Here is a 17,913-nt window from a genome sequence, read left to right on the forward strand (position 1 = left end):
TCAATGGCACAATTATCATTGATATATTTAATTATACAATGGTGAGGAAGCCTGTCAATTAACATTACGATGTTTGATGTAAACGCAATGGGCCTATAGTTCTCCAATACAAACCTTCCTTCTTGTTTCTTAAGTATCAATGTCACTTTGGCAGGCGCTTCCATGTCAAGGGAATCCAAGCATATTTATTTGAATAATTTAGCAGGTCTAAGAGAGCGTTAAGCGATTCCTGTAACAACATTTTAATATTGTCAGGGCCACCGTCAGGACCAGGGGCTGTATTCGGCAAGGATAGTGCCGTCTCATTTACCTCAGATGGAGAAATTGGAGTAAAAGCCATCTGAAGGATCTAATGGAGAATGACTAGCCGGAAGCCGAGCCGTAAATCGATTTTCTAGACTTTGGCAATCTCTTCTAGGGAGGCGCTCAATTCTTGCCGGGTCAAAACGATTGAGTGTAATGCTAAGGGCGTTGGTAACACCTTCCCAGCACGAAGAAATGGGAAAAGAGCACGCTGATTTTTTTTTTTACTTCAAAGGTAATCGTAATGCCTAATATCATATACATCTTTGGATCGATTAACAGTACGCTTAACTACACGAGCGTGAAACTGATACTTTTTTTTTCCATTTTGTCGGGCACTGATTGTGGAGAAGTATTTTCCAAGCGGCTTTTCTTTTTCTATAGTCGCGCGTACACTCGTCATTCCACCACCGACAAAGGGTGCCTTTAGCTGAAGGGATGGCAAATTCAGCTTGCTTCCAGGAACCCTCTAGAATTGAGCAAATGGTTGAAGCGATTTCCTTATCATTGGCATTGGCAAGCTTCGAAACGGCTGAACGCAAGGAAGTCTTAAATTTCTCATAGTTCACAAATGTGCATGCCTGGTATTATAAAGATGCTATTGGACAAATTATTTCGAACGACAAAGGAAGATAATCACTTTAGGTTGCTGAGTAAATTGCTACCCATGACGAAATCGTGATGCCAGTGCTACAATATGTTAAATCTAACATTGAACGAAAGTGACCTCTAGCAAATGTTACTTGTCCGGTGTTCTGACATGAAAGGTGACTACAAGTAGTCCACTTCAATAATCACTTACGACAAAAATCTGATTTTAGCCCCCACGACACATGATTCGAGTTAAAATCCCCTGCAAATAAAATTTATTTTCTACAGGTAGCCACAGCCCTATCAAGTTGAGGTGCACATGCACACCGGTGGGGAAATAACCATTTATAATTGAAAATTCATAATACCCTGGAAGACATAAATCTATTGCCAAAATTTCGCAGTCAGAATCCATGATTTGAAAAGAAATATTTGCCTTGTGACAGAATTTTACAGGAAACAAGTATCAGTAATCCTCCACCTCGCGGGTGTCGATCGAATCGGAAAGACTGAAACCTCTAAATGAATTTTTTTTTATTTGTGGTGGAAGCCAAGTTCCTTGAAGAAGTATGACATCTGGATTAAGTTGAATAGAAAGGCAAGATAAATCAGTTAAAGCTGAGAATATATAGCGACAGTTCCACTGCAGCACTATAAGCTGTCCAATGGCGTTGATCGCGTAGCAGCGGCAATTGCCACCTTTAAAATACTTTCTTTAATTAGAGGAGATGGTTGGCTCTTTTTTTTACTTTGGTTTCATAATGGTAGAAATTGGGGAACCCATCTGTTTGGGAGCTCGAGTGTCAAGTTCCATATCTGTGACACTAACGGTGTCTGAATAAGAGGGCTCATCCTCGCCTGGTTGGACTAGCGGAGTAGTGTCTGTCGAATGTTCTACAAATGTAGAGCGCGTCTCTACCTCGTTGCTAGGCATTCGACGTATGGCGTTAGATGCTGAGGACTGCATCGGTGTCTAAGTGGTCTGCATTATTTGCTTCATCTGACTGGAAATGATATGCGCTGAGCAATCAAATAGGATGGATATCAATTTATCCATAGCTGTAGCCATAGCTTTTTCCACAGCAGAGTCAATCGCTTCCAAAAGATTAAGGTCCACGCTTGGAGTGTTGCGCGCTGTAACACCAGAGTATCCGAAGGCCCTGTCTTTAATAACTGCAATTGCATCTCTTCGGGGGCAGCGACGGCGCTCGATTATTTCAAGAATTTGTATGTCTTGAACGCGAGCTGAGCAGTTCGAATAGTCTGCTGGGTGCGCTCCCCCACACAGGCTGCACTTCTGAGGATGTGCAAAGCATTCGCTTGAAGGATGACCATCTCCACAGGTGCGGCAACCCAAGCTCGAGTAACATTGTCCGGTGCTGTGCCCGAATCTCCAACAATTCTGACATTAGATTGGACGTGACGCGAGTGGTTCTACACCGAACACAAGAGGCCACACCTTTATTTCTGACGGACATGATGTGCCCACAAACGTTGATATTACTGATACCGTCAGAATCCTCTCGTTATTTACCAGTCGACTGTCATATGGTAAATAGCAATTATTTCTGCTGCGGAGAGCTTGTCCAGGGTTTCCGTTAGACTTAATCGGGAGTTTATGCCCCGCACGAGATCTTTGGTGCAAGCAGGGTGAGGCGGAAAGGAAGTACTCACCAGGGTGGAAGCGAATGAACTGCATTTCAGTAGGTCTTCAACACAGGTCTGGTCGGGTGACCGCCACACTGTACCTCCCCGTCCGAAAGCTCGCACGGCAGTGATGGCCTAGAAGTGGTGGGACATGGTCTTAAATTTCTTTTTCACAGTTTGTGGATTAGTGAGCATGATGGAACCTCCACTGGTGGGCACAAGGGCAACAGGAATGGTGCTGACGCCACTGAGAAAAAATAAATCTAGAGGCGAATCATTAGGGGGCAGGGATGCTGCCCAGGCGGATCGCGCCTGGCCAGGAGAATTGGTCGACATCAGCCCAAGACGGCTGGCCCAAGGAATCCCAATAAATCAGGGACTAAAATAAGGTTAGTGAGACAATTGAAACCATATGATACTCAGCCAAAACACCACTGCAGGTGAACGAAAATGCCGAGGGCTACCGATGGCTGATGCTTGCTTTTAGTGAAGAAGAAGAAATGCTTCGGCGCTGTTGCCAACAAACAGGGACCGGAGCATGCAAGAAGCGGGGACCGTACAGCTACAGAAAAGTGAAGAGAAGCGACACGAAGACATTTCCGTAAACATAGATGAAAACTTCGCTTATAACCATTTCCCACATATGCGTAGAATCCGCCGTGTCTATCTCTTGGGATACAATAATGCCCTCACTGGATGTCTTCTTTGCACAATCTGAAACCGTCGTCATCATCCTTAACACCACCAAGTTATCGCCATACATCACCTCAACAAGCACCATACATCGCCTGCTTCCTCATGACAACGGTACGTAGACATTTCACGCTGTGCATCCACCAGTGCGTTTACATTTCTCTATAGCTTGTGAACGGTGTAGTGCACAAGTAAAAATATATATAATGACATTGGAGTTGCGACTTTTCTGGTGCAAAGCATCGCATGAAATTACATGTTGGAACGGATAAAAATAAATTATTGGGCGCATCGTCGCCAGTTGTACATAACTTGCTTATCCACTTAACCAGACCTTCCATAGATTCCAACGGAATGTTTGCTCGATATTCATATTTCTTTTTCTCTTGAGACACATCGATGTCCTCAATGGATGTCCTTTTCCTACACATTATCATGCTATCTTCGTCCGTCCGCCAATCGATTACTTCGGCAGAAGAATGGACATTTGGGCGAGTTGGGACAGGTTGAACATCTTGAAGGGGCTGCACAAGACGACGAAGACAAAAGGCAGGAAACACGCGCGCTCTCCTGTGTGTTTGCTGCTTCTGTCGTTGTTGTCTTGCACTACCCCTTCAAGATGATTACTTCCTTTCAGCGTGTATGCTATTTAGAAATTGCTCCAAGAGCAACGCGGTCGATATACTGCTCCGGCCAATTATGGGAAGAATATCAAAGTTATTTTTATTCCTTCAGCGAGCCTTTTCATCGCCTTCCATTTGATCCCGCTTTCTCACTCCATGCACATCACCAGCTCAACAAACGCGATATTTTGTGTAAAAACAAAGTTATACCACATATACTCCTACTTTAACGTTCAATCTAAGAGTGCGCCATCACAGCGCTACGACATCTAATAGTATCTCTTTTAATATAATCATTTGCTTCCCACTTTTTTGTCGTTTAATTCATCCATGCCCATACCGGTTCATCTTCGCGCCAACACTAAGCAACTTACTTTGGTGCCTAGTGAAGCGCGTGGCATTTTTCACCTCGCAGTAGTGCTACGCTCAAGTGAACTACTTTTGTACTTACGAGGGTTCGCAAGGTACTCACGTTCATCCATACGGAGCGATTGAGTGCGGCTTTCTCGTCGCTGTGCCACGTCGCTCTTCCACGTCGCCCGAGCTCAAAGCTTTAGGGTCAAATAATCTTCTCTGGCTGTTCTCGCGACATTCGGTTCAACTCTCTTGCCCCTCAACGTTCCACTTTTCGCACACGAACTTTACTGCACCACTGCTTCTCCTGTATCCACTCTTTTCCATGTAGTTCCTGTTCTTGAACTTTAAAGACGCACTACATTGGGGGAATACAAATATTTTAAAGAGCAGGCTGCAAGAAAGTACCACTATGACGCTTCTTATCTTCTTGGAGTGCCCATAACTTTATGGTAACAACTGCTTTCCCGCAGATGTGCATGCTGGGAAAGAATAAATAGAGACCAAGAAATTGCAATTTTGATGCGAAAGCGCCAAATGGCCTATTAAGCGAAAATGCCGGCGGCGTCTTTAACAGCGCAGGAGCACCAATTTCCCATTAGCTGCGACATCACGTCGCCAGCTCTCGAGACGCGCTCGTGAAGCTGGCTGCCGCACGCTGGCTTGGGCCTCGACGGAGCAGAGTGGGCGCAAGGGAAGACCTGCTGCAGCACTAGGGCGCCAGGTGTTGCATGATGGGAGAGGGCATCGACGAGACGCCATGCCACCCTCGCTATCGCGTTTGGAAGCCTGTTTTATCGGCGCGTTTCTTCCCAGCGCAAGGTCTTTCCTACGTTCTAAGTGCACCTAGGTAAGGCCAAATAAAAAAAAGTGCCAAGCATCTTAACGCGCTAGCTTGTCCGGGAACAGCTCATAACCGGAAGAACCGGTCCGCAGCATTCGATTAGACATTAATGCTGTCACACTCACAACTAGATTAGGTGTGCACGAATTTTTTTTCTTTGTCAGATAGCTCTTTTTTTTCGTGCAATCTAATAGTGTACAAACATTGTTCATTATAGAGACCAGCGCCCGAAAGCTTTTTAAGAGATTGGTGCGTTGTGCCAATTGATTTACTCATTTGCTTATTGTCGTTTAGAAATGTTCGCAACAAACACAATGGCCAGCCTGTTTCTTCACAAATATAAATTGGTAATTTAATGAAGAGTGGTGATTGCAGCAGTGAAACATCTCAGGTTTCCAGGAGTTTGCAGCTATGCGTCGAGCGGGCAATTATAACCTTCAGAATATACATAAGTAAATAAATAAGCGGCTTATAGATAATATATATCATATCCCTCATAGTGGGGTCTGGGCTGCAAAGAAACCGTGTTCTGCTAAGTTGCCGCAGTTGCTTAGCGCCTAGTGCGTTGCTCTATTAAGCACGAAATCGCGGGATGAAATCGCAGCTGCAGCGGCCGCCATTCGATTGGTGCGAAATACAAGAACGCCCGTGTGCCGTGAATTGGTCGCACGGTAAAAGATTCCCAGGTTGTCACAATTTCCGGAGTCCCCCACTACGGTGTGTGTCATAAACATATCGTCCTATGGCACGTAAGATGCTGGAATTTTTTTTTTTCTTCTAGTGTTCCCAGACACTTCAAAGATAGTGAAGTTAAATGAAGAGAAAAACTTGGTTTTTCCACAGTTTTGCAATACCAAACAAAAACATGATGCATCATCAAATCTGAATACACGCATTAACATACAGTCAGACTTAAAGAAGCGTGGAACTAAGCTTTTCTTCTCACGCTTTTGTTCTACCAACGACGAAAGCGTCCCTCAATTGCGGGGAAGTCGTGCCACTAGTGTCAGCGGCAACAACATTCAAGGGAGCGTCACACCGAGCGTTGCTCGCAGCCGCACGCCATCGCCCCTAGCAGGAGCAGTAATCCCCGTCACACACGCTGGCACAGCGGACTGAGCACACCACAGCTGGCGTAGCCCTGCCCCCCTCGCTGCACCAAAGCTAGCGACATTAAACGATAGCTGCTGGGCCTGGCACAACTACCGCATCGTCGCAAGAAACTATCGTTAAATGTCGCTGGCTGGTTCCTGAGCGCTCCGACAGCCCCGTTTCCGCGCACTGCACAATACTGGCGCTGACTGTAAGCACCAAAATGTGTCTGCTTGTAATAGAACTTAAAAGGAAACAGAATGAAAAATTTGTCGACCAGATTTCTGACTCCAATGACAGCTATCGCACCGAGAGTGACCAAAAAAACACTCTTTCTCAGCAGAAATTGGAGAAAAATAGTTAATTTAATGACCTTTTCTCATATCGCTGCACCTAGTGGCCTCCTCTGAAGGCTCCGGAAAAACCGGATATCGCGTCACACTTCGCTGCCTCACTGCTTCCCGCCCATTGGGAGCGATCGCCCGCACTGAGCGCGCGAAAGGTCGAGTGGGACGTTTGCTGCGACGCGTTTGCTTTGTTATTCAACCGTCCAATTCACATGCAACAAGGCTTCAGAGGGACGCTTGAAAAGAGAAGGCGAATAAAGGTTACTGGCTTTGTTTCCCCTTTTTGCCTGCGCATGATGAAGACGGCAAGCAGCATCAGTCTTTTCGCGCGTGCCTCTCGTTAACGCTTCTCCCGCAAACCACCGGCTTGATCAGGCTGGAGTTTTGTGCAGAGGTGCCGCTTGGCAGTAATTTGTTGTTTATAAGACATCATGAGCCAGATAATGTCAAATTCTACCCGAATGAATTGAAATTCAAATCGTAATCAGCTGCGACCAATGAAAAAATAAAGATATCGCCTACATGACACCGGTGGTGCCATTTCGCTTCCGCAAAGGGAAGGCGCGCCCTCCTGCGAGGAAACAAAGAGCGGATTGGGCGCGTTAGCTAGCGCACAGGAAATGTGCTGAGCTGAGGTATATACTACCTGCTCGCCACTCGTGTTCCTTGTAGCTCACAGTTCTGCAGACTGTGCATAAAGGGTTTATTTCTCTGTGTTTAGATTTAGAAGCTGACACAGCGCTGCGCATGGACTTGTTCACTCGTTGAATAACGGGGCGCTCCCTGTTTACAAGCAGAGGCACTGCCTAATATGCAAAAAAAAAACGCGATTTCAGTCACTGCACGTGTCCGGCCTCAATCCTCACCCTTTCCTCCAGCGTGTTTATTCGCAATAACACAGCTACTTCTTCGCGTCAAGCACCTACAGCGCGAGAATCGGCAGCGAACTGTTATGCTCACGCCGCCGGCCTCGCCTGCGCTGATGGCGTAGGGATGGGGAGGTTTATATGCGTCAATCACTTCAACGATTTCTATGTTTCTTTCACCTTTTTTGCACTCGCGGAACGTATGGTGCGTATAGGCAACCTTCAATCAAGTTTTACGCGCTTGCAGCGGTGCCATAACATACTACCCAGGCTCCCTTGGCACCGCGGAGGGCTACTGCTGCGGCGTGTTGTCGTCATGGTCGCTATGCTTGCGGACAACTTGCAGTGGCAATGAAGGCAAAGCTACAGACGCGTGCCTGCTGCACATGTGTTACCGCGCCAAGTTGTCTGGCAGCGTTTGACAGTGCTTTTGGTTGCTGAGAACAGATGCGGAATCGACGCAGCTGCTTCCACGTGCGACGGTTTCGCGTTTCACTAGACGCCGAAGGGAAAAGCCGCAAAATAAGCAAACTTTTACACTCAGTAGTGCGTTCTGTCTTATCGAACCGTGGCTAGTAAGGTGTTTATGGTTTGTCCTCCCCAGTCTGAACTAACGTGGATTAAAACGCGAGGCTCTTTTCAGAAGTGCTGTCAGCTGTGAAGGATTTGCCTCCGTAGCTTTCCCTTCATTGCCACAGAAAGTTGACCGCGAGCGTAGACATTGCGCATATGCCTTTACTGTGTGTGGTCGTTCAGTAGGCCGCTCATCGAAGTCGGAGTCATTATCTTATCACGCGGCATGCGTAATGCCTTTTATCTGCCCAAAGATGGTAGTTTGCAAAGTTCAGACAATTGGTCGTTATAATAGTGTAAATGTAGATGACTGGTAGCTTTGTAAGCGAAAAGGAACAATTTAAAGCAATGAAAGAACTGATCAGAGAGAATACCCATAGGGATACATGGGGCTCTATAAATATGTATGCGGAAGTTTATAGTAGAGGTGGGCCAACTTCAATTTTGGGATTGGCAAACTTGAAATTTGAGGGTGGGCTAACTGAAATGTAGTGGAGGGCCAACTTGAAATTTGGAAGTGGGCCAACTTATAATTTCAAGCTGGCCCACCCTAAAGTTAAGTGGCCCACCCCTAACTTTCAAGTTGGCCCATTCCGAAATTGAAGTTGGCGCGCCCCTATATGTCAAGTTCCCCCAAACCTAAATTTCAGTTGGCCTACCCCGAAACATCAGTTGGCCTACCCCCACAGTTAAAGTTGGCCCACTCCCGAATTTCGAATTGGCCAACCTCCAAATTTCAAGTTGGCCCATTCTCAAATTTCAGTTCGCGCACCCCCAAATTTCAAGTTCGCCCACTCCTAATGTAAGTTGGATCCCCCCCCCCCCCGACACATTTCAAGTTGGCCCACCCCTACATCTCAAGTTAGGCCAACACCAAGTTTCATTTACCGTGCCTCAAATTTCAAGTTGGCCCAACCCATAATTTATACTTGGCCACCTCCTAAATTAAGTTTTCGCAACCCCAAACTTCAGTTGTCTGACCCCTGCTACAGCCTGCCCCATGCATTTTCGATGGAGCGCTATATATACCTATGGGTATTATCTCTGGTAATATTTATTGGTTGAAATTGTTCCTAATCGCTCATAAAGCTACCAGTAATTTTTATTTACACTAATATAACAAATAAATGTTTCATTTTCCAAACTACGCATTTGTGTGCAGATACAAGGCATCGCATTTTTCGTGTGCCGGAGCTGGAGTACTCGCCAAAGTATGCTTAAAGGAAGCTGATTATAAGAACGTTTTCATAGACACAAAAAATATATAGTGTCAAATATTACTGTAACTAAATTGCCTCATCGGAAGTGAAATATTTATGTAAGATGAACAAATATTCTTGTGCAATTTTTGGCGGGCAAACGAAAACGCGCTCGAGCTCCGCGCGTATTCCGCGGAACTCGAGTGCTGGGGCCGCCCTCTTTTGCCCCCCCCCCCCCCCGCCCCCAATATGGCAGCCGGTGGTTTCACTCGCTCACGTATGCGACCACAGCAGCTGCCACTACAGAAGGTTTAGTTTATTGCCTCATTTTAGGCCACCAGCAACTCAGCGCATGCGCAGACAGTCTCTCCTACTCTCCTCCACCACTTTCCGCCTCATAGTTCCACTAACCCCTCCTCCGGCGCTACCGCCTTTCTTTCATCTCCTGCTGCGCCCCGCGTTCACTTTCACTGTTCGCGGCGCTCGGTCGCATGGTCACATCAACGCCGTCGGACACCGTCGACACTCGCCGCAGGAACGGGCGCGTAAGAGCTGCGCTCTAAAAAAAGATCTCTCTCAATTACTACCGAAAAGCTCCGCTTCAAATGTCCCGTCAAACATGGTAGCGCCTTCACCATGCGGTCGTCTGACGTGACGCACTTCCCTCAGCAGCGAAATGGGTGTGCTTTAGGAAAGCAGAATATTCAGTTTACTCAAACGTTATTGTTCTTTGTTTATTCCTAGCAACCAGTGCATAGAAATGGCAAAAAAGAAATCGCGTCCACAAACATGCACGCGGTGACTGAAGAGGCTAATCTTTACATTGTACGGAGTCAATATATATTTTTCTGCCTGTAAAGCGTGGTTTGCCTGTAAGACTTTCTTGTATTGCAACTGAGATCTTTAGGGCGAGAAATGAAGCCCACGGAGGGACAGCTGGCCCAAGGTATTAGAGCTCAAAAGCGATAAAACTCAAAATTTGGCGATGAATTTCCCTATTCGCGACAAGGCAAAGGTGCACGACATATGCGGTAAACATAACTGCCTGTATATGCTACTTCTAACCTTAAGCAATGAATAACAAAAACGATGAAATGGCTATCATAATATGCTTCGGGAAACGTGTGGATCCGCTCTATATGAAGCTATATAAATGAATAAACCTGAAGTGCCATGAAAACATGACACTTGAGTCAAAGACTTCCAGATTTGCTTTAGCCTTGCCTTTGTAAATTGTGTGAGATCAACAGGGACAGATATCAGGAGCAAGTTTATCAGCCTCAATGTTGTACGGATGACCATGAGCATCATAGCCATATTTCGCATTGTAACACTATTGATTGAGATGACCCACGTGTTGCTGTTTTCAAGAAAACTTAGGCAGCATGCTTGCTTCAATGAAGAAAAAATTACATACGAGGAAACGTGATACACCACACTACAACTGTGAGCCAATAATCAGGAATGTTCTTAGTGGGTGCAACTTAAAAAGGCGGAGTATCTTGAAGAGAATGTTTTGCTCCGAAATCTTCAAATTCAAAATTTGGAACTAATTTTAGAAAATTTTGGGCATTATTGCGTATGAGCAGTAGTATTTCCGTCGACTTGTCTCTCCATCGGATTCATTTCTCGCCTTAAAGATCTCAGTTGCAATACAGAAAAGCCTTACAGACAAACCACGCTTTACAGGCAGAAAAATTGAAGGGATGCGGCATATTGTGCTGGTTAGCCCGGGAAATTCTTGCTGTCTCAGTAAACCAGTTAATTCAAGGTAACAAATTGGCCAAAATATAATCCAAAAGCTTCCCCCTTATTCTATAACATTTTAATATATCTGGAAGGAGTAACATCATTGCTGTGAATATATTGTAATGTGAGCAAAACCCTCGTTCACATGGCTTTCGATGAAGTTTATGGAAGATATTCTGTCGCTTTGACGACACTGTGCTAAAGGACAAGTAGTTGCTGTATTTTCTCCTTAAGGGATAATTTTGTGATAATATTTCCAGCGAGCGCAGAGAGATCGAAGCCTGCGGTCACGTGGTGACCAAAATTATTCACATGGATAGCAGCTACAGCTTGCTCTGCGTGGCGTTGGCGACCAACACTACTTTCATGCTGACGAACGAAAGCACTCCCACCGGTAGCCTTGTGAGTACACAGCAGCGCTTCCTTACTGTCTGAGACAACAAAAACTAAAGTTAAAATCTTCATGCCTACGAAGGGGAACTCGTTAAAAAAGCATATAGAATGCCACAAATGCAAAAGAATCAGCTGCAGATAAAAAAAATTAAAATCGCGATTTAGGAAGTAACGAAACTAAATAAAGGATAAGATTGCGACATGGCACAACAAAGGGAATTAAATGAAGCCTAACTTGTTGAACCCATGTACGAAATATAAGACATTACATAGTGTTATAGTCCCGTCGCATGATTTGTTAATCAAACCGTCACACATGAAATGCTACATACGCTTTCAATGACGAGACATGGCCGAGACCGGTTATATGAAACTCTAACGACTGACTTGTTTCTTTCCGAACAGCTACACCGTACACTTAGAACTGCACCTAGCAGAATTTTCAAAACGTTGCACGTCAGTGTCAAACTGCATCCTCTGGAACATTCGATCACGGTATCAAACGAAGCAAAGTAGCATACCTTCTGGCAAATACACTTCCGCTTTTCGGTAGCGTTTCACTACACATTATGACTGCAATTGTTACTCGCGAAGGTATATATTGCAAACGTATATGTGCAAACGAGAGATTTTCCACGACCGGGGCTTCATCCTGATACTTAGACCGACCATCGTATCGGATGACTGAAGATCCATGACGTATAACTATGGGAAGCGGTGACAAGCTGATGGAAGCTCATTTCACATCAACGCTGCATTACTACTTCCTAGACGTCCTTCACGGTGCTCTATGGCTTGCACATGACATGTGCTGAACAACAGTCTCTATCATTTAGCCTTTTTTTTCTCTGGTCAACATAAAAAACAATAAATACTTTGGCAGCGACTTACCAACTTCAATAAAGTTGGTGGTATTAAAAATCTAATATATTGCCAGTTGAATTTTACCTTTTGATTTAGGTTTTCAAGGCGTTAACAAAAAATTATATTTAGAAGTCACAGTATTTCTAGAACCTTGAAGTGTGATGCGTACGACTGTTTACTAAGCAATGATAAGAGACCCTTTTATTCAGCAAGGAGTAGGCGATTGGAAAGCAATGTGAACTCCCTCTTTCATTCAGATTTATTAGAACAAAATACACCAAAGAAATTTATACGGAGTTCAAACCTCAAAGCACGAGGGAAATGCCAATATAGTTCTTGTCACCTGTCCACTTCTGTTAGGTGGTCCTTTATTGGTGCGAGGCATATTTACGCAGCTCAAAGAGGTGGAAGTGATCGTTTCCATAGCCATTGCCTTCTTTCTGCGGAATATTTTTGCTTATGATAATTTTTTTTCTACATTTGATCGGTATCGCTTGTTTTATGAATAAAACATTGAGCCCGAGGTTCAGCTGCTGATTTTGAGTGTTTATGATAAGCCCATAGCTGCCAACACGACGTCCACTTCCTAGGCTCTATCTAGTGTTTTCTCTATTTTTCGCCAGATCGTCCTCTTGAGCGTAGAAAAGGCCTGTCGAGATGAGCTCGTAAACAGACACTGCTTCACATGGATGACTTTGTTCATTGTCAAAATAGAACGGAGTCTTTCAAATGCAAAATAGACGAGCGTGCACATGAAGGTAAGCGCACCGGTAGGCTGTATTCCGGTGCGTTTAGCTTCGTCTTCCGCGCCCTTCCCTTCTGCGATGTAGAAAGCTTCGATTACATTGTGAAGGTTGGGTCTAGCATGAAACGTGATCTTGGAATTTGTATTGTAGTTGGATTTATGTATACGTCTGTTTAAATCATGCTTTAGGAAGGTAATAAAAGTATTAAAAATTGTGTTTGAGACTGAATATGTACTTCGTTAATGGAGTGTGGTGTGAGTTAAGCTGCTATCAATCAAATGCTTAACCTAGGCTATGCGACCTTACAAGTAAACGTCAAGTGGAATTTACTAGTTCTGTGACAAAATCCGTGCCCTGTTTTGATCTGTCACACATTTTTCAAGAGTTTATTTAAAGCTAGGACAACCCTGTCCCTTCTCTCTACAACATGGTTTTCTTTTCTTTCCTTTTGAAGGTTCTTCTATGGCAGGAACCACTGTCAAAAGCAGTGGAAGAGAAGACCATTCATTTCTTTCTGCATGTGGTTTTCAAAGATTCAATAGCAAAAAGTGGCGTAAGGTTTCCGCTCTGGTTGAGAGAGCGAAGAAAAACTTTTATGAAAGAAAGTTGGAGCAGTCGGCATGTGTAGCGTGCCTCTGGCCTACTGAATTCGAAGAAGGCTGGTATGACGAAGGTGGTGATGAGAGCCCAAGATAACATACATTTGGGCAAGTTGGTTAAGCTTCATCGCAAGGTCACACGGACGGAAACAAAGACGACAGGATGGGCGCTATCCTGTTGCCTTTGTTTCCGTCCATGTGTTCTCGCGCTGTACATAATATGAGAAGAGCTGCCTCACAGTATACTGTTTCCGTGCAACATGCACATACGCGGCATGTAGAGCTTGACGTTGAGAGGTCGAGACTGCTGGAGCGCAGCAGCTAAGTCCGAAAGAAAAAGAAAACTGTAATTCTGGAATATATGCCCCGTTGACCCGCTTAACAGTCTTGAAACGAAATCACCAGAAATCATTTGACAGACCTTGAGTAATTTCATTGGCCAATTTCTTTATCAAAAATTACTGAGCGTCAAGTCTTTTATATGAATGCAAAATTGTAATCTGAAAAAAAAGTTTACTACTATCGTCTGGCGCGTCCATTTATCTTATAATAACTGAGGACGTAAGGACAACGAAACTTTATAGGCATGTTCAAGTGTGAAACCAAAAATCAGATCATACAACTGCAAAACTGGAAGCACGAGGAGCCAGGGAGCGGGCACCAAGACATGTAAACCTCTTACACGGAATTCGGGCTATAGTTGTCATAGGCTGCGACCGCATCGGATCCATTTCTAAAGTAGTGAGACGTTATCTTAATGACATCATTCTTAAGCACTTTGTTAAAATCGTGTGGGCGCTAAGTGGCTCCTGATGAGGCGCAATCAGCCCGCTATCACAGTGCAGCAAAAGCCTCTGCATAACTTTTTTTTATGTGAAAGCATCAAAAATCAATAGCGGACAAACGACACATAAATTCTCATTGGCTGCAACGCCACGTGAAGTGCGCGCCTCGACGGAGCAGAGCGGAAGAAAGGGAACATCTGCTACCGCGCTCGCAAGCCAGGTGTTGCGTGAAGGGAGAGGGCATCGCTGCGACGCCACGTCACACTCGCTCTCCCAAGGCCATGTTATCCGCGCGTTCCTTGCCCGCGCAAACTCTCACCGGCGTTCTAACTTAGTTTCCGTAACCGTTATAAAGAAATTAATGTTTAAAAAACAGAATAAATTCCAAAGAAAAAACGTTCGCGATAGTCAGTTTATAGCCTGCGACCCCACGTTCTAAACTGGTTTCTAGGAGGCACTGGTTTAGTGTCGTACTGCGCTAAATCAGTGCTCCTGGAAAGCAAGCCTGTGCACTCTGCTTTATGACGTCATGCTACTTGGACCAACATTTCCGTTGCCAAGTCCAGCGTGACGAAAGCGATGACATCAAAATTGCTGCGGCTTACTCGAGAGTGCCCTCATTATATTCCAAGACAGTCGGGCGAGGTACCCTGATGTCACAGATCGAACTGCACTGGCCTTGTGTTATCAACGACGCCTTGGCTGAGCGTCTCAACGCACTCACTTGCCTGCGAGGCGTTCAGAACTCGAAGGACCACTCAGTGACGTTCAATTAGACATTAATGCTTTCGCACTGACAATTCAGAAAGTGCTTAGATATCCTCCGTTTCCTTTTCTGTTCTTTTTTTTTGCTTTTTCTTGTTGTTTTGCAATAGTCTTGCTCTCTTTTATGTCACACTTAATTATTGCGCTTGAGTTGGATTATTTGAAGAGGTGGACGTTACTAATATGAGAAATCTAAAGACATATTCAACTGATTAACTGCTTGAATAATTACTTTATGGCACATATTGCAATTTACTGATTGTAACCGATGAGCTTGCAAGACATATCGACTCGAAATAAATATTCGTGATGACACCACTTTGAAGATATTGCCTAAAGTGTGGAACGAACTACCTGGGCATTCCAGTTACTTTCGTGCTTCAATGCATGAAACAGTGTTATTTTCCTAAGGCAAGTGGAAGAACACTGCATTTATACGGCAAGTTTTATGGCGCATATCTCAAAACTGGCATCATTCTGTATATTCAGTCCAAGTGGATACGCCTTGCAAGTTCGCCGGCTACAATTAGCGAATTGCAATATGTTCCACAAAGTAACTATTTCGGCAGAGAATTAGCAGATCTTTTGTCAATTCGTTTATTATGTCTTTCGATTTGCTGCGTAAGTAATATCCACCTAATTGAAGCTGCAGAGTCATTCCACTCTGTGAAGGTGAGTGACCAGGGGAGCTGGATATAAGTATAAAAAAATCAAAACAATAAAACAACACAACACAAATATACACGTTGTTACATTTATTTGTATTTACATTTATCTCGTGACCACAGTAATTATGGATTATGCTCGCTATGGTAGATGGCCACGGGCTCGGCGACGACACTGGAGATGTTCTTAGCGAACGTTAGATCTATGCGCGACCGATGGTGCATCGTGGAGAAATGGCTCTTGGTGTAACATTGAAGGCCGAACTTTCCCAAGAGAAGCGCATAGAACCCCTTTCCGTCGGGATGAAACACATCGATGTTAAAGTCACCCACAATGACGATGCCATTTGGTCCACCGGGAGGATCCACCCAAATGTGTCGGTCATAAAGTCTTCAAGGTCCCTCTTTGACGTTCCTGGATGAACGTAAACGGTGGCGACACAGATTCCGCCCCAGTCCGTACCGCGCACGAGTAGGTACATTCCACGGCGAGGCCGTTAAGGCGTAGGGCGCAACGGCCATGCTGTCGTTGTTTACATAGATCGCAACGCATCAAGCCATCATCCATCATCCATCACCGGTTTTGACGTATCTGGCCTCAAACCCAACTAGGACTCATACGCTGTTACGATTTTGCCTTATGCTTAAGCTATTTTAGCTCTATAGACGCCGCCATCGTTCTAGCCTACGCACATCATGAAACGCTCGGAACTAGCCTACTACAGCTACGATATAAGATCAATTTAAGGGACTATAATTTTGTTATATGCAACAGGTTATTTCCAAAATTCCATTACACTTAAAAATTGTCACTCTCTGTAATATAACTATCGTAAGCTCAGTCATAAAAATTAGGAAAAAAAAAACCTTGGAAAAAGTTAAGGCACCTCTATCTAGGAGCATGAGTAACCGCGGTAGAATAAGGTTTCTCGCTACGCAATTTCTCTACACTTTTACTGCTTTAAATTACTGCTTACTACTTCTTTATTATGATCTGATTTAACGATATCTGTTGCCTAACTTATGTGCCTGTCACTGTGATGAATCGCACGCCGGCAACTTTTGACTTCACATAGGCATTATTAAATATGGCCCTTAAGAAACGTTGGGCCCTTCATAACGCGGCACGCGACGGTCTAGGCTATCGCTTCTTTGTATCAAGGCTCAATGCAGGCCCTAAGGCACCTCGTGAGATGAGACAAAGGCGTCTTCCCAGACCGCAGCTAAAGGGTTACATGTTTGCGCAGATTCTGCCCCATTGTTCGCTTCAGTGAGCCGAAAACGTTCTTCAACGACTTTTCTATTCCAATTTTGCGGCCTTGTGTCAAGGTACGCTGTGCACATCGTGGTTTAACGCCAAGTTGAATGCCATTGTTTTAGGTTCCCGCACGAACTCTGAGATCCTATGTGCAGACGTTGGGCAATGCAGAGGGCACTCAAATTTGTAGCCGCGATACGTTGCCCACATTGCGAAAAATAATAAATCTTCAAGAATGGTGAATAGTGTTCGTTAGTGTAGTCAGTGTTCGTTATTTATTCCTGCAGTCCAAAATAAGAAGACAAAGGAAAAAGAGAAAGTTTACAGTCCCCTAACTAGCCTCACGTGATTTGAATGGGAAAGCGTGAGGAATTGTCTAAGTTATCACCTTCAATTAAAGCTCCACCCTAATCAATCTCAATCAACGGTAACGGTTATCCATCTCAATACACCTTAATTCACTTTAGTCCACCTTAGTCCAGTTTTTGAAGTGGGCCAGGTCAGTTTTCCGGACGTAGGCCACGGCGTCATTCCGACGCCGTGGCTGTTCATCATGGCATTTCGCAGAGCGAGCCGCACTAGGTACAACACCGGGAACGTGACGTCATCACTTGGTCAAGTGGGCTTTGGTACCATCGGATGATAACGCCAGACACCAGACACCACCGGAATTTCCGCTTCATGGGCCACATAATGCTTTCGCATTAAAACGACAGGATCTCGCGCTGAAAGAGCACTAGAAAGCTTCTGGTTGATTTCATAAACTACTTCGAAATAATGAACTTTTTTATATGTGATAGCAAATGCACAAACACTTAAGGCGAGTTCACGTGGTCGCGCCGTCTGGCTGTCCTTGTATCAACATAGCAAGCACGGCCCTCGCATGGAAGATTACAAAAACCTCCAGAGACGCGCACTTCGTATGGCTGCAAAAACGACGAAGCCAAGAAGGTGCCC

At 44.7% G+C, this 17,913-nt stretch overlaps 1 protein-coding gene across 8 annotated transcripts in view; it reads right to left on the reverse strand.

Moving 5' to 3' along the window:
• Positions 1-17,913, reverse strand: part of LOC135911416 (uncharacterized) — a 989,518-nt gene that overhangs the window by 859,231 nt on the left and 112,374 nt on the right. For 2 of the 8 annotated variants that reach the window (XR_011514001.1, XR_011514002.1), the window contains exon 2: positions 2,569-2,676. The exons of the other annotated variants lie outside the window; for them this stretch is intronic. The gene's annotated coding sequence lies outside the window, so the exon portion shown is untranslated. The remainder of the gene's footprint in view (positions 1-2,568; positions 2,677-17,913) is intronic. 8 annotated transcript variants of the gene reach the window in all.

The sequence above is a fragment of the Dermacentor albipictus genome, chromosome 4 (genome assembly GCF_038994185.2).
Source record: "Dermacentor albipictus isolate Rhodes 1998 colony chromosome 4, USDA_Dalb.pri_finalv2, whole genome shotgun sequence".
Classification (NCBI taxonomy): Eukaryota; Metazoa; Arthropoda; class Arachnida; order Ixodida; family Ixodidae; genus Dermacentor; species Dermacentor albipictus.